This window comes from Bos javanicus, chromosome 17, assembly GCF_032452875.1.
Source record: "Bos javanicus breed banteng chromosome 17, ARS-OSU_banteng_1.0, whole genome shotgun sequence".
Lineage (NCBI taxonomy): Eukaryota > Metazoa > Chordata > Mammalia > Artiodactyla > Bovidae > Bos > Bos javanicus.
The window spans coordinates 47,026,215-47,053,459 of record NC_083884.1 but is presented as its reverse complement, the minus strand read 5'-3'; the positions used below and the strand labels follow the sequence as shown (position 1 = coordinate 47,053,459).

The following is a 27,245-nucleotide window of genomic DNA, read 5'->3' as shown; positions in this document are numbered from 1 at the left end:
TGGATTCTCCAGGAAAGAATAGGGCAGTGGGTTGCCACGCCCTCCTCCAGGGTATCTTCCTGACCCAGGACCAAACCTATGTTTCTTACAGAACTTGGGTCTCTTGCATTGCAGGCAGATTCTTTACCATCTGAGCCACTAGGGAACACCGAGTATATCCCTAATACTCTACAAATGAAACATCTGTGCCCATCCAAACATTGAATTTTATTAAATTACTTCAAAGCTACCCTCCAAGAAACATAAAGTGCTTTAGCCACAAGGAACAGTAATTCTACAAAATCCTTGAGAGAGCAGGGTTTAGTTTATAAGAAACAGAAAACCAACTGAAACCAGCTTAATCGAAAAGGAAGATCATAAGCTTATGTAACGGGAATTCGGAGACGGAGCGGCCTTCAGGGCTGACTTGATCCAGGGCCCCACCCTGTGACAGCCTGCTTCTCCTTGCTCCCACTTATCCAATCCACCCTCCCCCCAAATCAAGAACAGTCAGCAAAACATCTTTGTGCAATAGCATCCAAAGGAAGCAAGAGGAAGGGTACCTCTTGAAGCCCACTCAGAAGAGAGGAAAACCTTTTCTAGAAGCCCCCCTGAAAGTCTCTCCTCACCTCTGATTGGCCACAGTTGTATCACATCCCCTGTCGGACCACCGCCTCAGGAGGGCTCGGGGCAACTGTAAAACCAGGGAAGCTGGACCCTGGCTGCAGGGTGGGTCTGCAGACGTAGAGCATGTGAGCCGCCTGGGAAAGCAGCTCGGCAGGAACAAGCAGGGTGGTGGGGGTGGAAATGGATGTTAATAAGCAACCAGGTGTCGTGTCAATTCCACAGGAGTTGTCTGGGTCTGACAGCTTGTCAGAATTCCACTGGGCACCTTCAAGAGTGCAGGGAATTTGAAAGGCAGAGGAAAATCACTGGGCCAGGAGTAAACTCACAGTGCATTTAATAAAATCTAAACAGAAATCTCTGACAGTGTAACTTGCAGTGACTGATGGCTGATGCAGACAGCTTTGGACTCTGCTGATCTAATCTTTCTGTCTCACCCTAGACTAAACTAGAAGCTGTAAACCCATTCACACTGCATAAGAGGCATCATTGAAAAAATGTTATCTTGTATTTCATTCTAAATCGAAGAGGGTTTTTCAAAACCCATTTAAAAGTCTTCAGTGCAAATGACACGAAAGGACCCACCCAGTGGATTTTGTATTTCCAGAGCCCTTTAAACCAAGGTACGTTTTTCCTCCATGAAGAAGTGAATTGTCAGGCACTTGAAACACTTTCGGAGGCCCTCACTGCGGCTTTTCCTCAACAAGATATCTGGGTGGCATCTCGGGCTGCCAGTCCAATAATTAGCTTGTACATGAGGAAGTTAAATTGGTTCAAATACAGAATGCAAGCAAAGATCAAATGTGTGTCTGAATGTCAACGGGGTTGAATTTCCAGATCAAAAGTTAATAGGAGAAGGTTTGGGATTCGTCTCCAATTATTAATGAAGTTGTTCAAAGGGATGAACCGAGGAGCTACCCGGGGAATAAAATGTGAAAATGGTAACTCATAATTGAGACTGTGTTGTGAGCTTTCATATTTAATGCTAATCTTCTTGGAAAGGGTAAGCAAGTATACCTTACTGCAGCCAGGGCTTTTTGGAGAGCAATTTTTTTTCCCCCTGGTGTTACTTAAACCAGGTCAGCTGTTTCAAACCCATGGTTAAATCATCCCATGTGCAAACTAGTTTGGGGGGCGTCAGTACAGCTAGCATCCTGCCTGCATTATTGTAATACCATCTGTCCCTTCACCAACAGAGCAGGTAGGGCTCCTTTGAAATTGTAAGTCGGCTTACATCATTTTTCCATTGAAAACCCTGCAGTAGTTTTCCATTTCAGTTCTATAAAAAAGCCAAACTCCTACAAGACTAACAAATCTCTGTATGATCTGCATCCTTGGACCTCATTTCCTGCTACATTTTCCCCCTCCTCCCAGCTCACTCTGCTTCAGACGCACCTGCTGTTCCTAAAACACGCCAGGCAGTCTCTGCCTCAGGGCCTTTGCACTGACTATCCTTCCTACTTGGGAAGCTCTTCTTCCAGACATCCATTTAGCTAACTCTTTTACCTTTCAAGTCTTTGCTCATATTTTATCTTGTCACTGAGGCCACTCTGCCCCCTCTTTTTAAAAACACATTATTGACCAGAGACACAGCAACATGTTTTTAGAGACTGATTGGGCTTCCCTGGTGGCCCAGCGGGAAAGAATCTGCCTTCCAAGGCAGGAGACATGGGTTCAATCCCTGGGAGATCTGGAGAAGGAAATGGCAGTCTATTCTAGTAGTCTTTTCTGGGAAATCTCATGATCAGAGGAGGCTGGTGGGGTACAGTCAATGGGGTCACAAAAGAGTCGAACATGACTGAGTAACTAAACAACAACAATTAACATCGCCCAGTAAGCCACTCTCGTGCTTTTTAATTACGTATTCTTTTTTCCATCTGTTCCCAGTGGAATGTGAGTTCTGTGAGAGGCACATTGTTCTGCTTGGTCTTCTACCGCACCTACAGTAGAGCCTGCAAGAGAATCGAGGCTCACGCTTGGCACCATAAAGGAAGACACAGATGCTTGCCCCTACACCCAGAATCACATGAGTGCTACTACTCCTGGCACAGAATGGTACCGGTATGTCGTTTGGTGACTCAAATCTCATTAGCAGCGTTGGCCTCAGTAACCTGAGTTCCAAATATTGACCAACTTTTTGGCAAAGTCCCAAGCCAAAAGTTAACTTTTCCTTAGTTTTCACTGTGCCTTTCTGAAAAATTCAGTATAAATTAAAACTGTGCAAAAAAAAAAAAGAATCAAAGCCCAATAAATTGTAGCAAATTAAATAAACATGGAGATGAACTGCCTCATCTTAGAAAACTACCAATCCATTTCCCACTCCCTTGACATCTGTAGGATAGCCTGCAGTTCCTTCCACAGTGTTTCTGCTAATGTCTGAACAGGTATTTCCTCCTCCCCCTCTGTATTTTTTGGCTTCAGAACGTATATGGAGCCTTACTCTGTGTATCTTTCTATTTACTGGAGACACATTTGTTCACACAGCAGCACAAAAGTTAATACGAGAATTATAGTTAATGAAATAAATGGAAACCATATATTTCTGGGTTGTAAACACACAACACTCCAACTTGGCTGGAAAAATGGGAAGAGGAAACAGATTCACTATCATATTTGATAAGCTTTTAAATAATATTGCTTTTACTCTCAAGGAGGAGGAAGAAACATCTGAACACTCTTACTGGAGACAATGTACTTTCTGTCCAGCAGTCTGTCAAATACCAGTTCCGATGAGAAGCTTGTGGTGGAATCTATCAATGTTAAAGAGTTAAATCAGTGAACTGCCCACTCCTATAGCTACACCTAAACTTGGGTAGTTAGAGCGGGGATCAGTGTATAGAACAAGAGAGAAGAGAAAATATTCTTAGTGCAGAAAGAATTTGGGGGAAATATAAAAAGACTAAAAGGAGTGAGTAAAGCTGGTAGAAAGATTTGTGACCACAGACAACAGAAGCAAGCTTATGGTTGCTGCTGCTGCTGCTGCTAAGTTGCTTCAGGCGTGTCCGCCTCTGTGCGACCCCATAGAGGGCAGCCCAATGCAAAAGGAGGTGGGGGCGGGGGGTAAATTAGGAGCTTGGGATTAACAGATACAAACGACTATGTATATAAGAAATAAACAATAAAGATCTGCTGTATAGCCCAGGGAACTATATACAATATCTTGTAATAACCTATAAATGCAAAAAACCTGAATTATAAATATTCTTTTTTAGGATCACTTTGCTATACACCTGAAACTAACACAACTTTGTAAGTCAACTCTACTTCAAAAAGACCTGGAGTTTTCAGACAGAGGCTCTGGCACACAGGTGCCTAAGTGTAAGCTAGGGTCAGCTGTCCTGCAACAAATCTATTACTAGTAATAAAGTATGTAGGCATTTCTCACTTTGTTTCTTTTCTTAAAAATTGGGGTTTATAATTCACTATATTATGATTCGGAGGCAATGGCACCCCACTCCAGTACTCTTGCCTGGAAAATCCCATGGACGGAGGAGCCTAGTAGGCTGCAGTCCATGGGGTCGCTAGGAGTCGGACATGACTGAGCGACTTCACTTTCACTTTTCACTTTCATGCACTGGAGAAGGAAATGGCAACCCACTCCAGCGTTCTTGCCTGGAGAATCCCAGGGACGGGGAGCCTGGTGGGCTGCCGTTTATGGGGTTGCACAGAGTTGTACACGACTGAAGTGACTTAGCATAGCATAGCATATTATGATTACCAGTCACGTGCATTCCGATATCCTGGGGCGGGGGTATTGTCGGGCAGTCAAGCCCATCCTCTCTCCTCAGCTCCCTGTTTGACTCTCCAATAGGGGGCGCTGGTGAGGCAGGAAGGATGGAGGAGGGTTTTCTGTCACTGCTGCTCCTGCCCTGGCACTTTACTGGAAAGGCGCAGGTTGTTCCGAGAGCAGCAGTTGGCGCCTACTTGAAGTTCTGCCATCATTACACCTCCTGGGGTTCCAACAAGAGCCAGCCAGCCTCCCCCGCCCCCGCCCACCTTAAGCTCTGGGTCCCGTCTGCCATGCCTCTGAATTTTACTATTAGCCACTCAGCATCTGCCTTTCTGCGTTTGTCGTCCTCTAATACTTGGTTAACAGTTCTGCTTGTATGGCTGTATATACGTATAATTCTCTCTGCTAAAGTAACTGGCGTGTCTCTGTCTCCTGACTTGAACCTGAATGAACACTGTGTCTTTCAAATAAGCCTCTGTCTCTCTTACCTGTGCCTTGGAGCTATCTTGTCAAGATCACCTGCCATATGTCAAGGAAGGGAAACAAGAATGGATGTCACAGAAATGTCATCCTATGCCATGTAGCCTCCAAAAGCTTTCCCAATAATTTGAAATCTCACATCTCCCTCCTTTGCACGTTAGTCAAATTTCTTTCTTTTGCAAGCAACAGAAATAGCCTTAGGCTACGCTAAGCTAGAAAGTAACTTTATTGGAAGGATGGTGGGGTCTCAAAACACCCAGAGCCAAGTTCCACAGCCAACCCAGCCAGAGGGGAAACCCGGGAGGTACCAGGGGACCCAGAAACAGGAGCTCAGGAACCTTCTCCCCAGAGGGCTGCTAGTCCCTGCTTCAACATCCCAAAACCTTCCACTCCAGACTGTAAATTCCCAGGAGCCCAAATCTGATGGCTTGGAACAGATCAGTGGTATATCTGATTAGAGCAGCTCCCTCAAGTGGACAGGTCTCGTGGTCCCCACACCAGCCCAGGGTCAGTCCCAGAATGCACAGGGAACTGGTGTGTGAGCTTGAGCCTCTGCCCCGATCCTAATTTCTCATTCCAGATGATGGTGACAGGCTGCCCTGAGGGAAATTCAGAAGCAACCGAGAGACAGGCTCCCGAGACCCGTTACATTCAGAGCAGCTGTCACGCTAATAGACCCTCTTGCAAACTTGATATGCATGTTTCTTGCCAGGTGCTTAAAGCTAAACACTTTGCTTTGAAACATTTGTTGAAAAGCCTTTCAGTTCCCCAACTCCACCTGTTTTATACAAGTGACTTAATAGGAACAATTTTGCAATTCTCTCTTCGAGTCGGATCCTCTCCCGTATGCAGAGTTACCTGCATGTTAAGAGGGCGTTTGCACAGGTATAAAACTATTTCTGGACAGTGGGGTGTTATCCAATGAGCAAAATCCGAGACAGTCCTGGAGTTGATTTCTAAAATGCCATCCACCCTCCTTACACAGGCAGTCCAAATGCTTGGTCCTCGTGATGCCCTCAAAGGCTCACTGCATCTCACTGATGCTCTTGCACAAGCCAGGGCTAAGCCATAGACCCTGCACCAGGTAGTCCCAACATGGACACAAATCCAGTATATGGAATCCATGCATGACTAGTTTGAACTTGGAGTTCAAACGGTATCTATTAAAGGATAGATAGAAACGATGAACTCGTTGAAAACCAACCTTGCTACACATAAATTCATTTCACACAACTTTACAGAAGAACACCACCAGGTTGGCCTCAAAATGACACATCTTGGTAGTTTCCAAAACTCAGATGCTAAGGAAAAGGATGCATAGGTTTGCTGGACAGAAAGATTCACCTTATTCTTTCCCCTCTGTGTGATTCATGAAAACCTGAACTTGTAAACCTCTTATTGGAATAAACACTGGAAAGGAGAAAAAGTGTTGTGTCAACACCTGAAGAAACATCAAACAAGGAGCACTGTTATGTGACCATTAAGAGATGAGACCCTGGAATTTGAGAGAGGTGTGAACAAAAGTGCCAGGTCCTACAGAAAGGAGCGACCTGACAGTTAGAAAGGTATCTAGCCATCCACATCTATGCTTCTCCCTGTCCTGATTCCTACATACAGTCCCAAGAAGTCAATGACATGCATCTGGTCCCATTTGAGCACTCAGCACACTTTCACTATGATGCTGATTACTAGAAAAATCAACCAAAGTTCTATGACAAAAATCACAGCAGCAATTATATGGATATAGTCATGGTTAATCGTAGCAGTTAAAAAAAATAGGTAGAAAACTTAATATTTCATTTAGCACATACTTATTAGCACTGCTGTAGGTGCTGGGAACACAAAAAGGAGGGGGCGGAGGGGGGGGGACTGGTCAAAGCTCCTGCCCTCTTGGAGCTCAGAGTTGATTAAGCAACAAAGACCGAGAGAAAAATGCCATTGGAAATAGAATGGAACATGGTCATTTTACACGTACTGCGTAAGTGGCCAAAGGGGTTTGTCTACCAACCTAGGAACGATCAGAAGTGAGGCGGGAGCTCGTGGTGGGACTGGGGGTGGGAGAGATGGGAAAGCAAGTGGTGAGAAATCCAAAATTCCACTGCAGAGACATCCTGCCCCTCCAGAGCATAGGAGTTGTCCACAGCGGCTGCGGCATGCTTAGATGCTCACCTTTCTCATCGGCAAACACAGCCATTAGAGGAATCCAGGGCCTCCTCCAGCAAGTGCGAAGGAGTCAGAGGTCAACACCAAGGAAACCAGCGATGCAAAGCTGCCAGTGCTGCTCAGTGACAGTTTTGTCAGGGAAAAATATATACATATTTGTCATATGTATATGAAAAAATTCATAGAGCACAGAGGAGATGAGAAAGCAAAATTGATCAATTATTGATTCAGGGTAGAATCAGAGGTAAATAGTTTATTTTAAAATGTTCTTTAGCATCATTATGAATTCTTTTCCATGCATCCCACTGTTCATTGCAGCGCTATTTACAATAGCCAGGACATGGAAGCAAGCCGAGATGTCCATCAACAGAAGAATGGATAAAGAAGATGTGGAATATATATACAATGGAATATTACTCATCCATACAAAAGAATGAAGTAATGCCATTTGCAGCAACATGTATGGATCTAGAGATCATCACGGAGAAAGCAATGGCACCCCACTCCAGTACTCTTGCCTGGAAAATCCCATGGACGGAGGAGCCTGGTAGGCTGCAGTCCATGGGGTCGCTAAGAGTCAGACACGACTGAGCGACTTCACTTTCACTTTTCACTTTCATGCACTGGAGGAGGAAATGGCAACCCACTCCAGTGTTCTTGCCTGGAGAATTCTAGGGACAGTGGGGCCTGGTGGGCTGCCATCTATGGGGTCGCACAGAGTCGGACACGACTGAAGTGACTTAGTGGCAGCAGAGATCATCATACTGGGTGAAGTCAGACAGAGACTGATATCATATGATATCATTTATTCGTAGAACCTTAAAAAAGGCTACAAATGAACTGATCTAAAATTCAGAAATAGAGTTACAGATGTAGAAGACAAACTTATGGTTATCAAGGGAGAAAGGAAGGGGGAGGGGTAAATTGGGATTGACATATACACACTGCTGCTGCTGCTGCTAAGTCGATTCAGTCATGTCCGATTCTGTACGACCCCATAGACGGCAGCCCACCAGGCTCCCCCGTCCCTGGGATTCTCCAGGCAAGAACACTGGAGTGGGTTTCCATTTCCTTCTCCAATGCATGAAAGTGAAAGTGAAGTCACTCAGTCATGTCTGACTCTCAGCGACCCCATGGACTGCAGCCTTCCAGGCTCCTCCATCCATGGGATTTTCCAGGCAAGAGTACTGGAGTGGGGTGATAGATAACTAATAAGGATCTATGTATAGCACAGGGAACTCTGCTCAATATTCTGGAATGACCTATATGGCGAGAGTCTAAAAAAGCGTGGTTATATGTATATATATTAATATAACTGATTCACTTTGCTGTACACCTGAAACTAACACAACATTGTAAATCAACTATACCACAATAAAGTTTTTTTAATAAATAAATAAATTAAAATGCTCTTTAATAGATTTACAGACTTAGAAAACAAACCAAAGGGGAAAGGGAGGTGGGGGAAGGATAAATTGGGAGTTTGGGATTAACAGATACACACTGTGTGCGTGCTGAGTCCATTCAGTCACCTCCGACTCTCTGTGACCCTGCAGACTGTAGCCCACAGGCTCCTCTGTCCATGCGATTCTCCAGGCAAGTATACTGGAGTGGGTTGCAATGCCCGCCTCCAGGGGATCTCTCCTACCCAGGGATCGAACTCGCATCTCTTATGTCTTAATTTTTTCACCTTTTGCTCCGTTGCTCTTCTCCTTGAAATCTGGCTCTAGGGTAGGGCAGGGTAGAGGCAGGACTGGGGGTGTTTGCGGGGGGCAGACATCTGTTTCTGGCCCCTGGTGATGGGGAGCAGCTGAGGACGGGGACACAGCAGAGCCCTGGGGGGTGGTGCAAGCTGAGAAACACAGGAAGCGAGATGCACGCAGCCCAGAGATGCTAAACTCAAGATCTGGGTAATTTTGAAACCTGTCTGGGGCTGTTCCCCAACTCAGGGCCAACTGTTCAGTGTAGAAATCCCCCTTCATCTCAAGTCACCCCCACGCACGCCTCCCTCCCGACTCTCTTTCCAACCTCTGCCCACGACTCTGCAGGCACGGGATGGAATTCAGAAAGAAAGGAGAAAAGAAAGCTTGCCATTTCTGAAGGGAATGAAAAGGCAAGCAGAGATCTAAGCGGTCAGCTCCGCCGTCTCCTTGTTGAGTTTCCGTTTAAACGGATTACCACCATGCACAGGTGACGCTCCTGTAATAAGGTCAAGCTGAATCTGTCTCCCTTCAAACGAATTTCGAGTTAAACGTAACTAACAAACAAAGTAACCACCAAAATGAGGGGGGAAATCCATCAATGGAGTGAAGATTAAATCCCATCCTATACACCGCATTGTTTCAGGCTGGAGATGTGTGTGTTCAGTCGCTCAGTCAGTTCTGACTCTTTGTGACCCCGTGGACTGTAGCCTGCCAGGCTCCTCTGTCCTTGGGATTCTCCAGGCAAGAATACTGGAGTGGGTTGCCATTTCCTCCTCCAGGGGATCTTCCCAACCCAGGAATGGAATCCGAATCCCTTATGTCTCCTGCATTGGCAGGCAGCTTCTTTACCGCTGAGCTACGGCTATCTCTTCAGGATGGAGATATATAAGCTCAAGGGGCAGCACCAAGAAAACAGGAGCAAGCCTCCCTGAAGGAGGAAACAGCCAAGTGGTGAGCGACCAGCTCCCCAGAAACATGGACCCGGAGGGAAGAGCACTCCTTCCCCCATCAACTGAAGAAAACCTCACACTACAGAGTCTAATTTTCATCTCATTCTGTTCCCAAAAGAGATAAGGGAATTCTGGGGCAAATTACTTCCTGCTAAAGAATTTCTGTTATTGCCAACATACATAAATAAACTTCCCAGTGTGTTTGCACAGTCTGGGGATGCATTCTTTCACATGCAATGTGCCTTTCCAGGTTGTCAACATGCCCCTCTGAGTTCAGACTGAGGGTCTCTAAGCCCCAGTCCCAGGGGCAAATTTGCATTTCTGGGGTCCAGGTGAGAAAGTGCTTTTATAAGCTGCACCCTCATCAGCACATGGAGATTCCAACGGCTGGGGACCTAGGGAAAGGGTGACATGTGGTCTGTGACTTTCCTCCTGGACTTCAGAGGGGGATGCCTGGGAGCCGTGAGCAGCCCCATCTCACACCTGGTCTCCTTCCACTCACGGGGAAGACTAAACTTCCTGGATCCCTGCGTTGGATGGAATCACATGACCAGTTCCAACAAATGAGTTGTGAGCAGAAGTAACAGGTGCCATTTTCTGGATCAGAAGACCTAACAGTTGAAGTCAGATGCTCCAAGCTCATATGCCTCTACAGGGCAGCCAGGGACATTTCAGATGGCGGCCACCAGACCAGCCTGGGTCCCTGAGGGACCACAGTGAGCAGAGTCCTGCCATCTGAGGACAGCCATGCAGCTTGAGCAAAAAATAAGCATCCCAGGTTGGGGAACATTTGTTATTGCAGCATGATCAAAACTTGCCAGGCTAAATCAGGATGAGACGCCAACTATGCAAAACTCTCCCCTTCATGGATCACTGCCTTGTCATGGTGAAGGGGTTTGTCGTGGTGAACTCAGTGAAGCTATGAACCATGCTGCGCAGAAGCCCCAATACTTTGGCCACCTGATGCCAAAAGACCCTGAAAAGACCCTGAAGCTGGGAAAGATTGAAGGCAAAAGAAGAGGGCAACAGAGGATGAGATGCTTGGATGGCATCACCGGCTCAATGGACCTGAGTTTGAGCAAACTCTGGGAGATAGTGAAGGACAGGGAAGCCTGGCGTGCTGCAGCCCACGGGGTCACAAAGAGATGGACACGAATGAGCGACTGAACAATGACAACAAATGCAAAACTGAGCAACACACCTGTGGAATTTCAATCAAGATTCAGCCAAGTCCTCTATCAATCAAAATACAAGATGTTTCTAGGGTTTTTTTCCCCAAATGTTACAAACAATGCTCCAATGTATGTATTTATGGTTATTAGCTCTTTCCTGTTCCTGGAATGCCTGCAACAATCAGGCACTGTGCATCCAGAAACAAGGAAAACATACAAAGCCCCTGTTCTCACAGTGGGAGGGAACACACAGCAAATCAGTGTAACAGGCCCGGCAGTGATGAGCACTATAAAAATTGAGCAGTGTAAAGAAGACACAGAATGAATTTGATAGCGAGGGTACAAGGAAGACAAGCTGCAGCTGGGTTGCTCAGGCTCCTAAGAGCTTAGTCTGTGTACCCCTTCCCAGCTCTGTGTTCAGTGGGGTCACCTGGTAACTTGAAAACCATCCCAGTAGAAATACTGGCTTGGCCAACAGTTCATTCAGATTCGTCTGTGGCAGGCTATGGAAAGACCCAAGCAAACTTTCCGGCCAGCCCAATATTTGCACCACGGAAATGGGCAAACACTACAAATCAGAGCTTGTGGGCGTGGAAGGGATTTTTTCTGTCCCCACCCCGGAGATGGTTTACCAGAATGTCCTTGGATGTTTGGATGGAGACGGAATTGGGAATGAGAGGGAGGAAAGGAGAGAGTGAAATGGCTAGGAAGGATATTTCAGGGAGAAGAGACGCTGACACGAAGATGATTTTGACTGGGGTGGAATGGAGCGGAGAGGGCGGATAAGGTCCAGGAGGAAGGGTTGGAGGTCACACGGGGCCCTGTAACCAGTGGGAGAGCTTTGAATTTTATCTTGAGCATGATGAGATGTCTCTTTGACATCTTTAAATGCACAGCTTAAAGCTATAGGACCAAAGCAAAGACAGAGAAGGGAAGGACAAAGGAAGGAAGGAAGGGAGAGAAGGGGGAAGGAAGGGATGGAGAGAAAAAAAGAAAGGGAAGGGAGGGAAGGGAGAGGTGGTGAGGGAAGGAAGGAGAAAATGCAGTTTCATATCCAGGGCCATGGGTGGTTCACTGAGGAAAGAAGCAGCTCGCTACTGCATGTGTGAGAGAGATGCTCTAGGCTGTGGCTTCCACACTGCACGTGTCTAAGGTCTCAGTGGGCTGGCTGCAACTCTCAGAGCCTTAAGCAACCTGCCCACAGGAGCGGCTGAGCAGGCGGCATCCCCGCCCTGAGCGGCCCCCAGGAGATGTGTTCCTGCAGAGGGTAGCAGATGGGTCCCTGTGTGCACTTGCTCATAGCCAGGACCAAAGCAATCACCCAAAAAAGAGAATCAAACCAAACTGTTCCTGTCTCCCCGGCCAAGTGGTGGATAAACGTGTGTGTCTCTCTGGGTCTGGAAACCAGAGTGAGACAGGGATTAAGACGGAGCTGGCAGGGCAGGGATGACGGCCGGAGCTCTTTAGCACCAGCTGCTGCGAGCGCCCAGGAGCCCTGCCACGGAGCCAAGAGGCATATGCACACTCCACATGCCATCAATTGAAGCCCCAAGTCCTAAATGAATCACACCAGGAGAGAGATTGCAAAACAGCGTGTCTCCATTGCAGTTGGGCAGGTGTGGTGCCTGGCAGCAAAGATCTTCATGTCGAAAAAAGCCTGGATATGTGTCTAGGGCTGGGTGGGCAGGGCTTTGGGACCGAGATGAGCACAGAAAGATGTGCAGGAAGGCCCAGACCCTCTCACACGATCTCAGGAAAAGTTAGGAGACCACATGGCCAGCTCCAGCCCAGTGTTGGCCTGACTGGGTCCATCTGGTTGGGCTGGGCTGGGCTGGACTTTTCTCTCACACGGCCTGGAGGATCAACCATCCCATCTTCCACTGTAGCTGTTGCCCTGAGCATAGGCCACTGTCTCGGGTTCAAAAAGGTACCGCAACGCTGAGCCTGCAAGATTCCGTAGGGAAGGCCCACTGGGGTGGCCGCGGTCCCCACATGCCCTGCTGTTTCCACCCTTGTGCCAATTCTCACGTGTTTTGCCTGATTCATTCATTTCCCTTGATCCCGGCCCCCTGGGCTTTTGATCTTGCAACCCCAAGACAATAGAAAGTGTCAAAGAAAAGACCAAGGGAAAAAATGGACCAAGGTAGAGAGTGGGAGGGTGGCTAATTGTTTTTCTGTTATCAGTTTCTTCAATCTTCTGAAATGCGTTTTAGCAGCTTAAAATTATTTTGAAAGTCATTATTAAAATGACCACAAGCGCTTTCAGTATCAACCAGGGAATAGGCAATAGACGTCTCTTACAGAATCACTGGGTTTCATAGCTTTGTCCAGCCCGGAGGAGAATTTGTAAATGGAGATGGAGAGGAGTGATGTCTTCCACTTTCTGTCACACCCAGACGGGTGGCAGCTGTCCACTACACACTGGGAGTCACGAGTAATCTCTCCCTTCCTTCCCTCCCACACAAGCCTGCTGGTGCCTCCCAGGCAGATGCTCCGGCAGACGCTCAGGCCTCAGAACACTCCAGCACCATTCCTATCGCGCAGCCCTTGCACCTGTTTTTCCCCCAGTCCCTGTCTGAAATGTCCCTCTTCCTTTCTAGCCCACCACTCCAACTCCTCTGCAATCTTCACAAACGGGCTTCAGTCCAGCCTCCTCCAGGAAGCCTTCCTTCCCCCACTTTCAGCCTCTAGTCATTTCTCATGGTCTGAGCTCCACACCAGTGTTTCCCAACCCGCAGGCAGGCAGTTCCCATTCTCTGTCTGTGCCATAACCCCACGCCGTCTCTGCTATTCATTTGGAAATATTTTTATTTAGGTCAATTCACTTTTTATTAAGGCTTTCTAAAATATACTCACTTTCCAGGAGACTACACTGAATGGCAAACTGGTAGCATTTACGCTAAATGGTAACCATAAAAATAAATACAGGTTCTTCCCCGGTGGTGCAGTGGATAAGAATCTGCCTGCCAGTGCAGGGGACATGGGTTTGATCCTTGGTCCAGGAAGATCCCACATGCCTCAGAGCAACTCAATTATGTGCCATAAGTACTGAGCCCACGAGCCTAGAGCCTGGGCTCCACAACAGAAGAAGCCAGCACCAAGAGAAGCCTGTGCGCTGCAATGAGGAATAGCCCTCACGGGCTGCAACTAGAGAAATTCTCATGCTTTGTTTTCCAGTTCCAGAAACAAAGACCCAGTGCAGTCCAAAATAAATAAATAAATAGAAATCTCCATAAAAAATAAATACAAAAAAAACTGGACATTATTAGGTCTTTGCTAAGCCCATGGTTTGCCACAGTCAGTGCACCCAACACCTGCCCTTCACGTGAGAGCTGCAAGGAGACAGGCTCTCATGGGAGAGGCAGTAATGATGGCTTAGCACCAACCCACCCAAGATATTCTCATTTTCAGAATCAGAAAGATTGTAGGAGACTGGAAGAGGGAGTCATTGAAATACACGGGCCTGACGCTACCTGTGGTAACTAAGCAGCTGGGACTGCATCACTCCATAGCATAGTCATTTCGTCACCTGATTACATCATCATATTATCTTATCACCTACTTATATAAGTATGGGCTTCCCAGGTGGCGCTAGTGGTAGAGAACCCATCTGCTAATGCAGGAGACATAAAAGATGTGAGTTCTATCCCTGGGTCAGGAACAATCCCTGGAGGAGGGCCACTCCCCACTCCAGTATTCTTGCCTGGAGAATCCCATGGAGAGAGGAGCCCAGCAGTCTCCCTACAGTCTATAGGGTTGGACATGACTAAAGCAACTTGGCACATAAACACATACGAGTTCCTGGTTTCATTTCTGAATAAAACAGATTCACAAAGTTTCCCTTAGGTGTCCACCAAGACAACCACAGTTGAGTTCACAGAACATATGCAATGTATATTTTGATCAAACTGGTGTGTAAAATATTAATAGACTTCTCCTTTGTTACCTGCAAGTCCTAGGGTGATTGCAATGGGAGAATCAGGGATTCCTTCTGATGTTAATCCCCTCCAGACTTTGTGTATAGCATCCAGGGTTAAACACTTGGGAGCTTGGTCTGTGTCTGAAGCCTTCTCTGAGAAAGTTGGTGGCTGAATGTAGATCAGACTTGCTAACCAATAATTGAAACATCAATACTCTGATCTCCAGGGCTTTCCCTTAATTTTCCAGCTCCAGTCAGTAACAACAGGAAAGCGGGAAAGACCCTCACGGGGGCCGCCAGCCCTACCCTTCCCAGCGATGTACCATGATTTCCTTAAACAAAAGACTCTACACACACACACACACACACACACTTCTTTGTTCTGTTATGTTTTTCTCCTGCTGAAATGAGTAGAAACAGACTCACTTTTTAAAGATAGCTTTCAGTGAGAAACACTCGTGTATGAACCCAAGGAATTACTTTCTTTTCTGCAAAACAAAGCTCCTCACACTTCCAATCAGGGTCCTCTGAAATCCTGGCCGAAGGAAGGGGTCAGTCCCCAGACCAGATGGAGCCCAAGCCTTTCTGCTCCCTTAACACGGGCAGGTAATTCCTGGAGAGCTCAGGATCTGACCACCCTGCCAGCCTTCCTTCCTGCCTGCTTGCCTGCCTGCCTACCTTAGCCACATGGCTCCCCAACAGACACTGTGCACTCCAGCCAACCCCTGCCCACGCACCAGGCTGTCCGACCCTCCTGGTTTGCCTGGGTCTGCAAGGGGGGAGGCTAGATGCAGGGCTAAAGCTGGTAAGTTTTGTGGGGAACTGGGATGAGCTGGGCATCCTCAGGAACACTCCTGGCATTCTACCTGGGATGCCCTGTGCCCTCTGCATGAACCAGACCTCACCATCCTCATGCCCCACCTACCCAGGCATCCTTAAAGCCCCAGCGCACTAGCTCACATTCCTCTGGACTCGTCTATCTTCGAGAAGCACCCGAGGTGCTGTCTTGGGCTGTGGACCACTCTTTCATTACCCTACAATTCATCTCTCTGGAAGCTTCCAGGAGGCAGATCCTGTGTTCTCACCAGCTTTCCCCACAGGTGGCAGGATGTCGGTGGCACAGAGTGCACCCAGCCCCTGTTCCTCCTGTTATAAAACTCCACTCTTCTCCCTGGAGAAAAAAGCCCCTATCAATTCTTTCAGCATCTTTAAAGGTTTAGGGGTTTATTTTGTGCCATCAGATCTTTTAGTCCATCTGGAATTTATTTCAGCGTGAGGTCTAGAAAAGGAAACTAACCACATATGCTCTTCAATTCAGTTTGATGGGTGCTCAAGCCTAAATCCCTTTATGGAATGGTCTTTTCTTGCACTGCTGATTTGAAAAGAAAACAATTTCAAATATCAAATTCTCATGTGCAATAAAAATAAACCTTTCTTGAATACACACCATATGCCAGGCACTGTGGGGAGCACTTTGCACAAGGTTGATCCTGTCATTAATGCCGCTTTATCAACCAGGAGAGAGTTTGAAGCAGTGGTTTTCAAAGTGGGGTTCCCTGACCACCAGCATCAGCATCACCCAGAACTTCTTCAAGAAAGATTCTCTGCCCCATCCAGACCTGGGGAATCAGAGACTGAGTGGGGGTGGGGACAGCCACCCGGGGTTTAACCAGCCCCCCAGGTGATTCTGTGCACCCTCAGTTTGAGAACCCCTGGTGGAAGGAAGTTGTCATGTGTCAATTGGCAGGTAGATAGAAAGAAGACCTGAACCCAAGCAGCCGGATTCCAGAGCCCATAGTCACCCCTGAGGTCACTGCTCCCTCTTGATGGTTCCTGGTTTTCTGAGTGGAGTGACTGATTGCCATGTTTTCTCTGACAAGAATGCTTCCCATCTATATCCACTGATGCTTCAAAATCTCTAAAAACCCAGGTGGTCCAGTGGTTAAGGGGCTTCCCTGGTGGCTTAGATGGTAAAGAATCTGCCTGCAATGTGGAATACCTGGATTTGATCCCTGGGTCAGGAAGATACCCTGGAGAGGGGAATTGCAACCCACTCCAGTATTCTTACCTGGAGAATCCCATGGACAGAGAAGCCTGGTGGGATACTATCCATGGGGTTGCAAAGAGTCAGACACAACTGAGCAACTAACACTTTTCACCAGTGGTTAAGACTCTGGGCTTCCCCTACAGGACGCATGGGTTTGATCCCTGGTCAGGGGAAATAAGATCTCACAAGCTGTGTGGCACAGCCAAAAATAGGGGGGGAAAAATCTCTAAAAATCCAGTAGCCTGCCCTCCATCTCATGACAAATATTTCTAAACATCATTATTTCCTCCACCTATCAACAAAGCTGAGAAATTAGTAATAATAATAATTATAATAGGGCTTCCCTGGTGACTCAGTGGTAAAAACCTGCCTACCAATGGAGACATGGGTTCAATCCATGGGTCAGGAAGGTTCCCTGAAAAAGGAAATGGCAACCCACTCCATCTGGGCTGGGAAATCCCATGAACAGCAAAGCCTGGCAGGCTACAGTTATGAAACAATCATGAGAAAATGATGGTAATAAAAAATAGCTACTACTTGCTGAGAGTTTTCCATGCCTGCAGAAAGTTTCCATGCTTTAGCTCAATTATTCCTCAGAACAACCCTACCAGGTAAGTCCAGTTGCTACTCCTCTTTTCAGAGGAGAAAATTGAAGAGTGACAAATCCAAACAACCAGCCTCCAGCCGACAAGGGACAGAGCCAGGATGCCAGTGCTGCTGCCCGGGGCACCCTGTTACCAGGGGCTCCAGGGCACCAAGAAAAATGCAAATGGCCCCGCTGCCTGGCACCAGGGAAAGGTCTAGGAGAGAGAAACCTGGAGGATGAGGCTGGTCTGAGAGATCCGGGCACCTCCATTTATCCCCATGAAGAAGTTGGCTCCCTGAGAAAAGCAGGCTGGCTTCAAACCATGGTTCTTAGACTCATCTGCATGTCAGAATCCCTGGAGGATGCTTTGAAACATCCAGAGCCCGAGCCACATCCTAGATCAACTAAACTACAGCCTCCAGGGAGGGATGCTGGCATCCGTGTGTGGATGCCCTCAGGCTGCAGATGTGTTTAGGGACTGCTGTTCTCAGGTCAGTTTCCGGGGAGGCTTGGCACATTGGCATAGCACTACCAGCCTACTAAGCAAAGACATAAATTTTTACAGGAAAACCATGAAAACTGTTTTCCTGTAGAAGCTTCTATACAGAAAGGCAATTCCTACATCAAGGGACAAAAAAACTCTCTGTTGAATAATCTAGTGAAAACTTGTGGTAATGAGAGTTCTCAGCGCATCACAGAATGCCCAGGAGACAGAAACCCACCCAAAGCACGTTATCCATACAACCTTGGCTGAAGCTTAAGTCCATCCCCAGCTGACAACATGCTTAATTTCTCCTAATTAGCCACCAGCTTCCCTGGAGACCCAGTGAGACAACATGGAGGCCAGACAGCCCCAAACCAGCAAGTGCCCTGGCGCCCTCTCTCTCTGTCTCTCTCTCTCTGCTTCACCACTGGAGGCCCCTGCACAAGAAATAATTCCAGTACCACTAAGACTTCCAGTTTCCTGTAGAGCCTCCTGCTGCCCTTGTTCATCAGGACAAAGCACGCAGATCTTGGCAGGAGATAAAGTCAAAAATCTTACAGATAAAGAAGGATGGCAGGTGAAGTGAGAAGAACACAAGGTTCACATCTGAGTTTGCCAATGGACCTCCTTGCATGTCTCCTGAACTCACACCTGGCATTTGATCCCTTTGGAGACCACCTTTGCTGGCAACAGCCACAGAATGTCACCTTCTGGTGTGTCTCTGATACCTTTTAAACCAGGCAATTGTTAAAAATCAGCCAGAAAAGGCTAGAAGTGTGAAGATTTCATCTCCCATTTTAGGAGCAAAACAGTGCTTCCCCAGCTGAGAACACACTTGACGTGAACCTCCAGTGGGGAAGCAGAGGGTCACCGAGGGCGGAGCTGGAGGGGTGGGGAGGGTAGGATGCAGTGCAGAAATCGCTGCTCAGGATTCGCAAAGGCAGGCCATGCTCCCATCTCCAGCAGGGGGTCACCCCTTGGGGAACACATCTTCAGCTCTACTTCATTGGGTCCATTTGTTTCCGCTCCTAAAGAAACTGATTAAGCCTCTTCTCAAAGGAATTGACAGCTGTGGGGCATGCAATAATATTGTTTGATAAGCAATCAACATAAGGGCTAATTATTGTATCAGAGCCTTGTTAAAACGTTAGCTTCTCTGAGGCAAAATTTTACATAAGGTGCATTTCTAGCAAAAGTTCTCCAGCCCTCTAAAAAAAAAAAAAAAAAAAAACTATTAAGTCTAATTTTCCTGGATCCCAAGTCCAGAACCAGAAACTAACTTGAAAAACTAGGAGGCGAAAAGAAAGACCACCATCATCCACAGACTGACTCCCTTAGGGTCTCACATGGGCAGAGCACGTGTGAGCTAGAATCAGAGAAAGTCTGTTCCCCAGAGACAGTGGGCTTAGCAAATCTTCCGTAAAAAGCCAGAGAACGTGTGTATTTTTAGGCCTTGCAAGCTGGGCTGTCTCTGTCACGAGTCCTCAGCATTGTCAGGAAGAGCAAACGCAGCTCTGGGTGACAGCAAATGAGTGGGTGTGGCTGTGTGTCAATAAAACTTTATTAACAAGCACAGGTGGCTGGCTGGGTTGGGTCTACAGTCTGCCAACCTTCTAGAGGGTGGAAAAGAGAACCTCCGAGGTCCCACAACCAAAGTATTTTGGGGGACACTTGAGAATAAAAAATCCTGTGATAATCCAAGATTGCTGGTCACTTCTGAGAAGGCCTGAGGTGATTTGGTGGCTAAAAAAAAAAAAACCAGAAATGTATTCTCCTACAGCCCTGGAGGCCAGACATACTAGCAGGGCCATCCTGCCTCCAGAGGCTCCGGGAGAAGCTCCTTCCTCGATGCTTCCAGTTCCTGTTCCCATCTCTGCGTCTGTCTTCATGTGGTGTTCTCTTTGTCTCTTAAAAGGACACCATCCATGGTATATAGGGCCTGCCCAGATATTCTAATATGACCCCATCCAGAGCTCCATAACTTAATTACACCTACAAAGACCCCTTTTACAAAGGTTACATTCACAGATTCGAAGGATCAGGGCATGGACATATATTTGGGGAAGCCACCATCCAACGCATTCAGTTCAGTTCAGTGGCTCAGTCATGTCCGACTCTTTGCAACTCCATGAATCGCAGCACACCAGGCTTCCCTGTTCATACACTAAAAATTAATTACTGTTCTGAAATTCAAATTGAACTGCATCCTGCTGTTTATCTGGCAACCCTATGGAGGTGTTGAGTGTTAGCCTTTCTTAGCTGCTCTGCCCCTTCTGAGCAGGTCCCCACGGGCCAGAGAAGCAGGGAGAAGGCAGTGCTTAGGGTGGAGGCTGATGGCATCTCCATGAACTCTGCAAGGGAACTTGCGGCTGGACCAAGGATTTGGCGATGAGCGTCAACGGCATCTTTGCCGATAGGCCTATGAGAATGTAAAGCTAGGGTGTGACTGTTTTAGGACTGAATGGCCAGCTAACACTAGGAACTGGTTGGACCAGTGACCTCTCAGATAGTCCCATCTGAGCCCCTCTGTGCATTTGAGTCAAAGCAAGCTTCTTCTCCCCCCATTTATGACCACCCAGCTCTGTGTAAGCTATCTGGAAACCACATTTTCCCCTAAGTCACAGTGCCAGGGAGGTTTGTTAACAAAGGGCGTGGAAGGCAGCAGAATTCCCTCTGTTCCCACCCAACCCCTGCCCACTGGCATTGTTTCACCAAGGAGTCAGGGAGAGGGCCCAGAAAGGGGACACCATGGCTGATGTTCAGATCCCTCGGGCTGCATTTGGAAGAAGGTTTTACGGGGCAGGAATTCAGTAACATGAGAGCCTGCACGCAGGTAAAAGATGCTGACTGCTGTGTTGCCCACAGCACAGGCAACAGCAACTTCTACTGTTTTAAAATCTGCTTTATTGAAGTATAGTTGATGTCCAATGTCGTGTTAATTTCTGCTGTACAGTGATTCAGTTATACATACATATACCTCCCTTTTCAGATTCTTTTCCATAATGGTTTATCACAAGATATTGACTACAATTCCTGCGTTACACAGTAGGACCTTATTGTCTATGCATTCTCTGTTTGGAGCTTCCCAGGTGGCACTAGTGATAAAGAAGCCCGCTGCCAATGCAGGAGACATGAGAGATGTGGGTTCAATCCCTGGGTATACTATGCATCTGCTAAGCCCAAACCCCCATCCGTCCCTCCCCCACTCCCCACCCTCCCCACCATCCTTCTACCCTTGACCTCTGGTTTCATTCTTTATTCTGCAGACGGAGGGAACTTGAAACACCCAAATCCAGTCATTCTGTTTTTCTGCTTAAAATCCTCCCAGGGCCCCATGGCTGTTAGAACAGACTCCAAATCCTCCAAGTGTTCTCAGTCCCTTGAGGGCACCTGTTCACTCCTGTGCTGTTTCCTCTTCCTGGAATATTCTTCCTGATTCCCACCCATCCTTGATGCCTTAACCCAAGGGTTACCTCCTGAGGAGGCTCTGTTCTTCGGTGTTTGTTTAGCCTTATCAAAGTATAATTGATGGGAGAGAGGGATGAATTGGAAATTTGAGATTAACAGGCACACACTACCATATACAACAAAGACCTACTGTACAGCACAGGGAACTATACTTAGTATCTTGTAACTACTTGTAAGAATCTGAAAAAGAATATATATATTAAATATAAATGTGTATGTATACATATTTAATATACATTAAATATACATTATATTTATATGCAAATGTATATAAATATACATTTAATACACATTATTAAATACAATATTTAATACACATTAAATATTAAATCAGAGAAGGCAATGGCACCCCACTCCAGTACTCTTGCCTGGCAAATCCCATGACGGAGGAGCCTGGTGGGCTGCAGTCCAGGGGGTCGCTAGGAGTCAGACACAATTGAGCGAAAATATTAAATATACATATATATATGTATAGCAAACTGAATCACTTTGCTGTACACCCGAAACATTGTAAATCAACTATTCTTCAATTAAAAAAAATTTTAAGGTATAATTGACAATAAAATTATATGTGTTTAAGGTGTACAACTGATGCCTTTATATACATATACGTTGTGAACTGATCACAGTCAAGCTAATGAATATAGTCATCACATATCACCATGTGTGTGTGTTGAAGTCACTTAACATCTAGCCTCCCTACGAAGCTTACAGAGGTCTCTTTTCTCCACTAACTCTCACAGCAGCCTGCCCTCATCCCTATGGCATCTTCCACGTTTATACATCATTGCTATATCACTACCTCTTTCCCCATTCAGGGGAAGATTCAAGGGGACCATGCTTGTGTTCCCCTGGTCGCCCGCACAACACACCCGGTGGTAGGCAGAGTGCCAAGCACACTTGTTGTTGTCCAGTTGCTGAGTCATGTCTGACTCTTTGTGACCCCATGGACTGCAGCACACCAGGCTCCTGTCCTCCACTATGTTCCAGAGTTTGCTCAGATACACGTCCAATGAGTCTGTGATGCTATCCAACCATCTTATCCTCTGCCACCCCTTCTCCTTTTGCCCTCAGTCTTTCCCAGCATCAGGGTCTTTTCCAATGATCCTTTGGAAAAGGATCTCTTGGAAAAGGGTCAGCACTTTGCATCAGGTGGCCAAAGTATTGGAGCTTCAGCCTCAGCAACAGTCCTTCCAATGAATATTCAGGGTTGATTTCCTTGCTGGTTGGATCTCCTTGCTGTCCAAGGGACTCTCATGAGTCTTCTCCAACACCACAATTCAAAAACATCAATTCTCCAGCACTCAGTCTTCTTCATGGTCCGGCCCTCACATCCATACGTGACTACTGGAAAAATCATAGCTTTGACTAGACGGACCTTTGTTGGCAAAGTGATGTCTCCAGGTACACTGGGGATGCATAATAAACACACTTGAGTCTCCAGAATAAGAGACAGTGCTTATTATACCCAGAATTGCCTAGAACATGGACTACGCAGTAATCTGATTCTGTAGCTTCAGCAGGGAAAAATGAAAAGTTTTCTCAGCAGGAAGTGAAGCTTAGCCACTGAGAGGTCAGAAAGTGCACCCTTGGTGACGATAAGAAGAGGAGAGGTTATATGCCCTGCAGGCTGGATGGCAGTGTGAGACGGGTTCTGTGTTCCCAGGGACAATCTAAGTCCTGCGGGGCACATCTGACTTTTCAAGAACAGTTGGAAAGCCTGACTTTTATGTGAGTTCTCTCAATTTTAAAACGTTAGCAATTATCTTACGAATGTGAAGTAGGCTGCCTTTGTCTGAGGGCAGGATTCAGCTGATGTGTCGCTGGTTGGAAATCCCTCGTATCATGGCTAATGGAAAAATAACTATGAAATTGTCAAGAATTGCTCCTCCCGAATCTCAAGAACACCGTGTATCTTCATGGCCCAATCTCTACATTTTGGGTTTTCAGTGAACTACATTTTTTAACTTTTATTTTATACTGGAGTGTAGTTAATGAACAATGTCATGTTGGTTTAAGGTGTACACCGAAGTGATTCAGTTATACATAGAAGTGTATCTATTCATTTTCAAATTATTTTCCTATTTAGATTATTACAGAGTATTGAGCAGTTTCCTGCGCTATACAGTGGGTCCTTCTTTATTTCATACATAGCAGTGTGTACATGTGATTCCCACACTCCCTAACTACCCTTCCCCGAACCCGTCTCTCCTGGTAAATATAACTTCTTCTCCAAGTTTGTGAGTCTGTTTCTCTTTTGTAAAAAAGTTCATTCGTATTGTTTTAAAACTACTTTGAACGTTATGAGAGTTCTCTCCCAGTAGCTCGCTGGAGAAATTTCTTCCAGCGCCAAACTTTATCCCCATGATACTGTTGCTTAGGTGATTTATAACACCAGAAGGCTGTTACCCTTGACACTCATCATTTCTTTTTATTCCTATAATGTTTTGGTGGGGGCAGTAAGGAAAGTATAAGTTGTCTGTTGTAAACACTCAAACAGGAGTTGATCTGATATTCCTTTCTTCAATTTTCCAAGGCAGGCTGATTCTCAGCTTAGGGGAGGGTCTTGCCCAAAGTGGCAGGTTATCTTTTGGTCAGGCTGTGGTGGCGGGTACCTGGCCCCCAATCCTAATGTATCACCATTTGGCAGATCTCTTAGGCAGGCCTCTTTCTAGGGAGATGCCCTGTGCAATGTGATGCACAGCTCATCAGGCTGTGACATCCGTTTAGTGGGTCATGACCAGTATTTTGTAAACAAAACAGAAGAGTATAAAGTAGATGGAATGGAATAGACCCCGGAAGAAGGAAATGGCAACCCACTCCAGTACTGTTGCCTTGAAAACTACATGGACAGAGGAGGCTGGCGGGCTACAGTCCATGGGGTCGCAAAGAGTCAGACATGACTGAGCATGCGTGGACTAGAAACCCGCAGACTGGACTGCACGTGGGAAGGCAGGTGTACTTTCATGAAACTTATCTTTTAAGCGTGGTATGTGTGTACATCTCCTTGTATACTTCTTCCATGATTCATAGTCCAAAACCACTGTTTGTTTGTTTTTTAATTACATTTCGGCTGTTCTATGAGACATGTAGGATCTTACTTCCTCGACTAGGAATCAAATCCGTACCCCTTACAGTAGAAGTGTGGAGTCTTAACCACTGACCACCAGGGAAGTCCATGAAAACCACTGTTCTAATGTATCAAACTCTCAGAGATATTTTGGATTTGATTTTAACTGGAAATCATCTTCTATCTAGGTTTGGGATGTCCTGACAATGTCCTGAGCAAACTACTGTCCCCAGTAGAAACGAAATGACCCACAGCGTCAACAGTTACCATAATGATCACAGTGCGTGCCTGTTAAACTTTATATACTTGCAGGTACTATGTGAATGCTTCACCAGTATTATTAACGCCTTTATGCCTGTAACTACCCTATAAAATAGGCACAAGCTGGTATCACCCATGACCAACTTAAAGCACAGCAAAGTTAAACAACACGTCCAAAGACCCACAGCTCAACGGGGTCAAAGACCGGACTGGACCCCCACACACACACCTTAAGCCTAGCTCCAGAGTCTGTGCTCACAAACCATCACACACAGCCTCTCGCAGCAGACCTGCTCAGAACTCCATCTGTACCTTCGGCTAAACTCAGGCTATTACAATCACATCATTCAGAAAACACTCCCAATTGCCTTGAATAATTAACAGCGGCAGTTGCTTTGGAAATAGCAAGAGCCTCGTGTTAGAGGCAGGCGTACCTGTTCCTATACCAAAGGGAAGGAAGGGAAAATATCACCTCGAGATTTTGGCTGCAAGACAGCACTCCCTCACGCCAAGGAGGGCAAACACCTGCTGGCCAGAGAGGAGAGGAGACACCTCCGACAGGTGTGTGGCAATGACTTTCATTTCAGAAATAAAGTGCACGAGTGGGTTTGGAACTGAAGGACTCAATGTGCACAGCATGAAAATTGCTGACATTTACCAACTCAACAGAAATCTGATATTTATACCGCGTGACCCCTCTTCTTCCTGAAAATCTGCTTCAACACTACCTTGCCTATCTGAAAACACCATGCTGGCCAAGAGGTTGGCAAGAAAGACCTCTGAGTCACAAGAGCAGAGGTGGCAAAACTGTGTCCCTGACTTTATGCAGTTTGCTTCTGAGAAGCCCACGTCAGACTCTCACTCAGCACCTACCGACTCTTCATTCGCATACAGTTCTAACTAGCCAGCAGGTTTGCTTTTTAAATTCACAAGCACGTGGAAGCAAGCAGGCAGGAGAACAGTAAAGAGATATCTGCAAACCCACTCGAAAGATGAGGGTCGCATTTACTGAGCACTTACTGTATGCCAGTCATTCTATCGAGGGCATGACTTGCATTTTCTCATGTAATACTCACAAAGTCAAGTAGCAGGCATGATTAGCCCCCACTGCACAGGTGAGGAACCAGCTCAGAGAATCTTGCCCAGGGACACACAGCTCAGAAGCTGCAAGGCTGGGATCTGAACCCAGAAGAGAAGGCTCTAAAGCTGACATTCATGACCACCATTCAGTAGTCCCTCCTCCCATTGAAGGGAAACTGTGAAGAGTAAACCCACTGGTACACAAAGTGCAGAAGCCTCGAACCATTGACCCATTGACTTTTATGCTCTATTTGCTGTCATAGTCCAGTGCTTAAAGCAGGACCTGGGACATAGTAAGTGCTCAATAAACATTTGTGAAATGAAATATGGACACACATTTTAGGAACCACTGATACTCCTGTGCCATCATGTCCCCTGCTCTTTGCAATCTGGTTTTTCACGGATATTCAAACTATATAACCAAACCAAATATTTCAGTACAAAATAACTTAGACAAAATGGATAGATTCCTTGAAAGACCCAAGTGACCAAGTCCTCTCAAGAAGAAATACATCACTCGAGTAGCTCCACATTTATTAAAGAAATGTAATTTGTAGTCAAAGGCTTTCCACAAAGAAAACCCCAGCCAAAGACAGCTTCACTGATGAATTCTCACACATACTTAGGGACAAAATAATCTCAATTCTTCACAAATTGTTCCCCAAAAAATTGAAGGGGAGGAAACACTACCCAACTCATTCTTTGAGGCCAGCATCACCCTGATACTAACTCAGACAAGGATAATACAAGAAAACTATAGGACATATGTCTCATAAACACAGAAGTTATAAATAAAGATGTAGCAAATTGAATCCAAGAAGATATCTATAAATGGTAACACAGAGTTTGTCTCAGAAGTGGAAAGTTAATTTAACATATGAAAAACCAGTCAATGTAATACAATAAAAAGAAAAATCATATGATCATCTCAAAAGACACCCAAAAAAGCATTTGAGAAATTGTAATATTCATTTCTGATAACAACTCCTAGTAAAGCGAGGATAGAAAGAAACTTCCTCTACTTTCTTGATACTGATGATTGTGTCCTGGGTGTATACACATGGCAACATTTCCCATTCAAATAGGGGCAGTTTATTGCCTCGGGATTATTTTTAAAAGTGAAGTAGTGAAATCACCCCTGATTTCAAGAAAGGAATTTAAAATTTTGTGAAATAAAAAAATTACAGGCAGTTAATTTTTAAACAACTGAGACTTCCATAGATAACTGTTTGTAGTTCATCCAAATACTCCTATAACTGAAAGATGAGGAAGCATGTCTTTAAAAAAGAAGAAAAAGAGATTGTTTCTTCGCTATAGGCTTCTTAATGATGTATGTTGTCATAGTGTATTATATTTTGATTATAAATACAAACATTAAACAGGAACTACATATTTCAATACTTTTATTTTTAATTAATTTTTTATTGGCATATAGTTGCTTGATAGTGTTGCTGCTGCTGCTAAGTCACTGCAGTCGTGTCCGACTCTGTGTGACCCCAGAGACGGCAGCCCACCAGGCTCCCCTATCC

The 27,245-nt window shown here is 46.0% G+C and overlaps 1 protein-coding gene across 10 annotated transcripts in view; it reads right to left on the bottom strand.

Annotated features, from left to right (window-relative positions):
* The window catches only part of RIMBP2 (RIMS binding protein 2), a 325,711-nt gene that overhangs the window by 171,730 nt on the left and 126,736 nt on the right, over positions 1-27,245 (bottom strand). The window contains exon 1 of one of the 10 annotated variants that reach the window (XM_061384506.1): positions 609-1,986. The exons of the other annotated variants lie outside the window; for them this stretch is intronic. The gene's annotated coding sequence lies outside the window, so the exon portion shown is untranslated. Of the gene's footprint in view, positions 1-608; positions 1,987-27,245 lie in introns of those variants that run through there. 10 annotated transcript variants of the gene reach the window in all.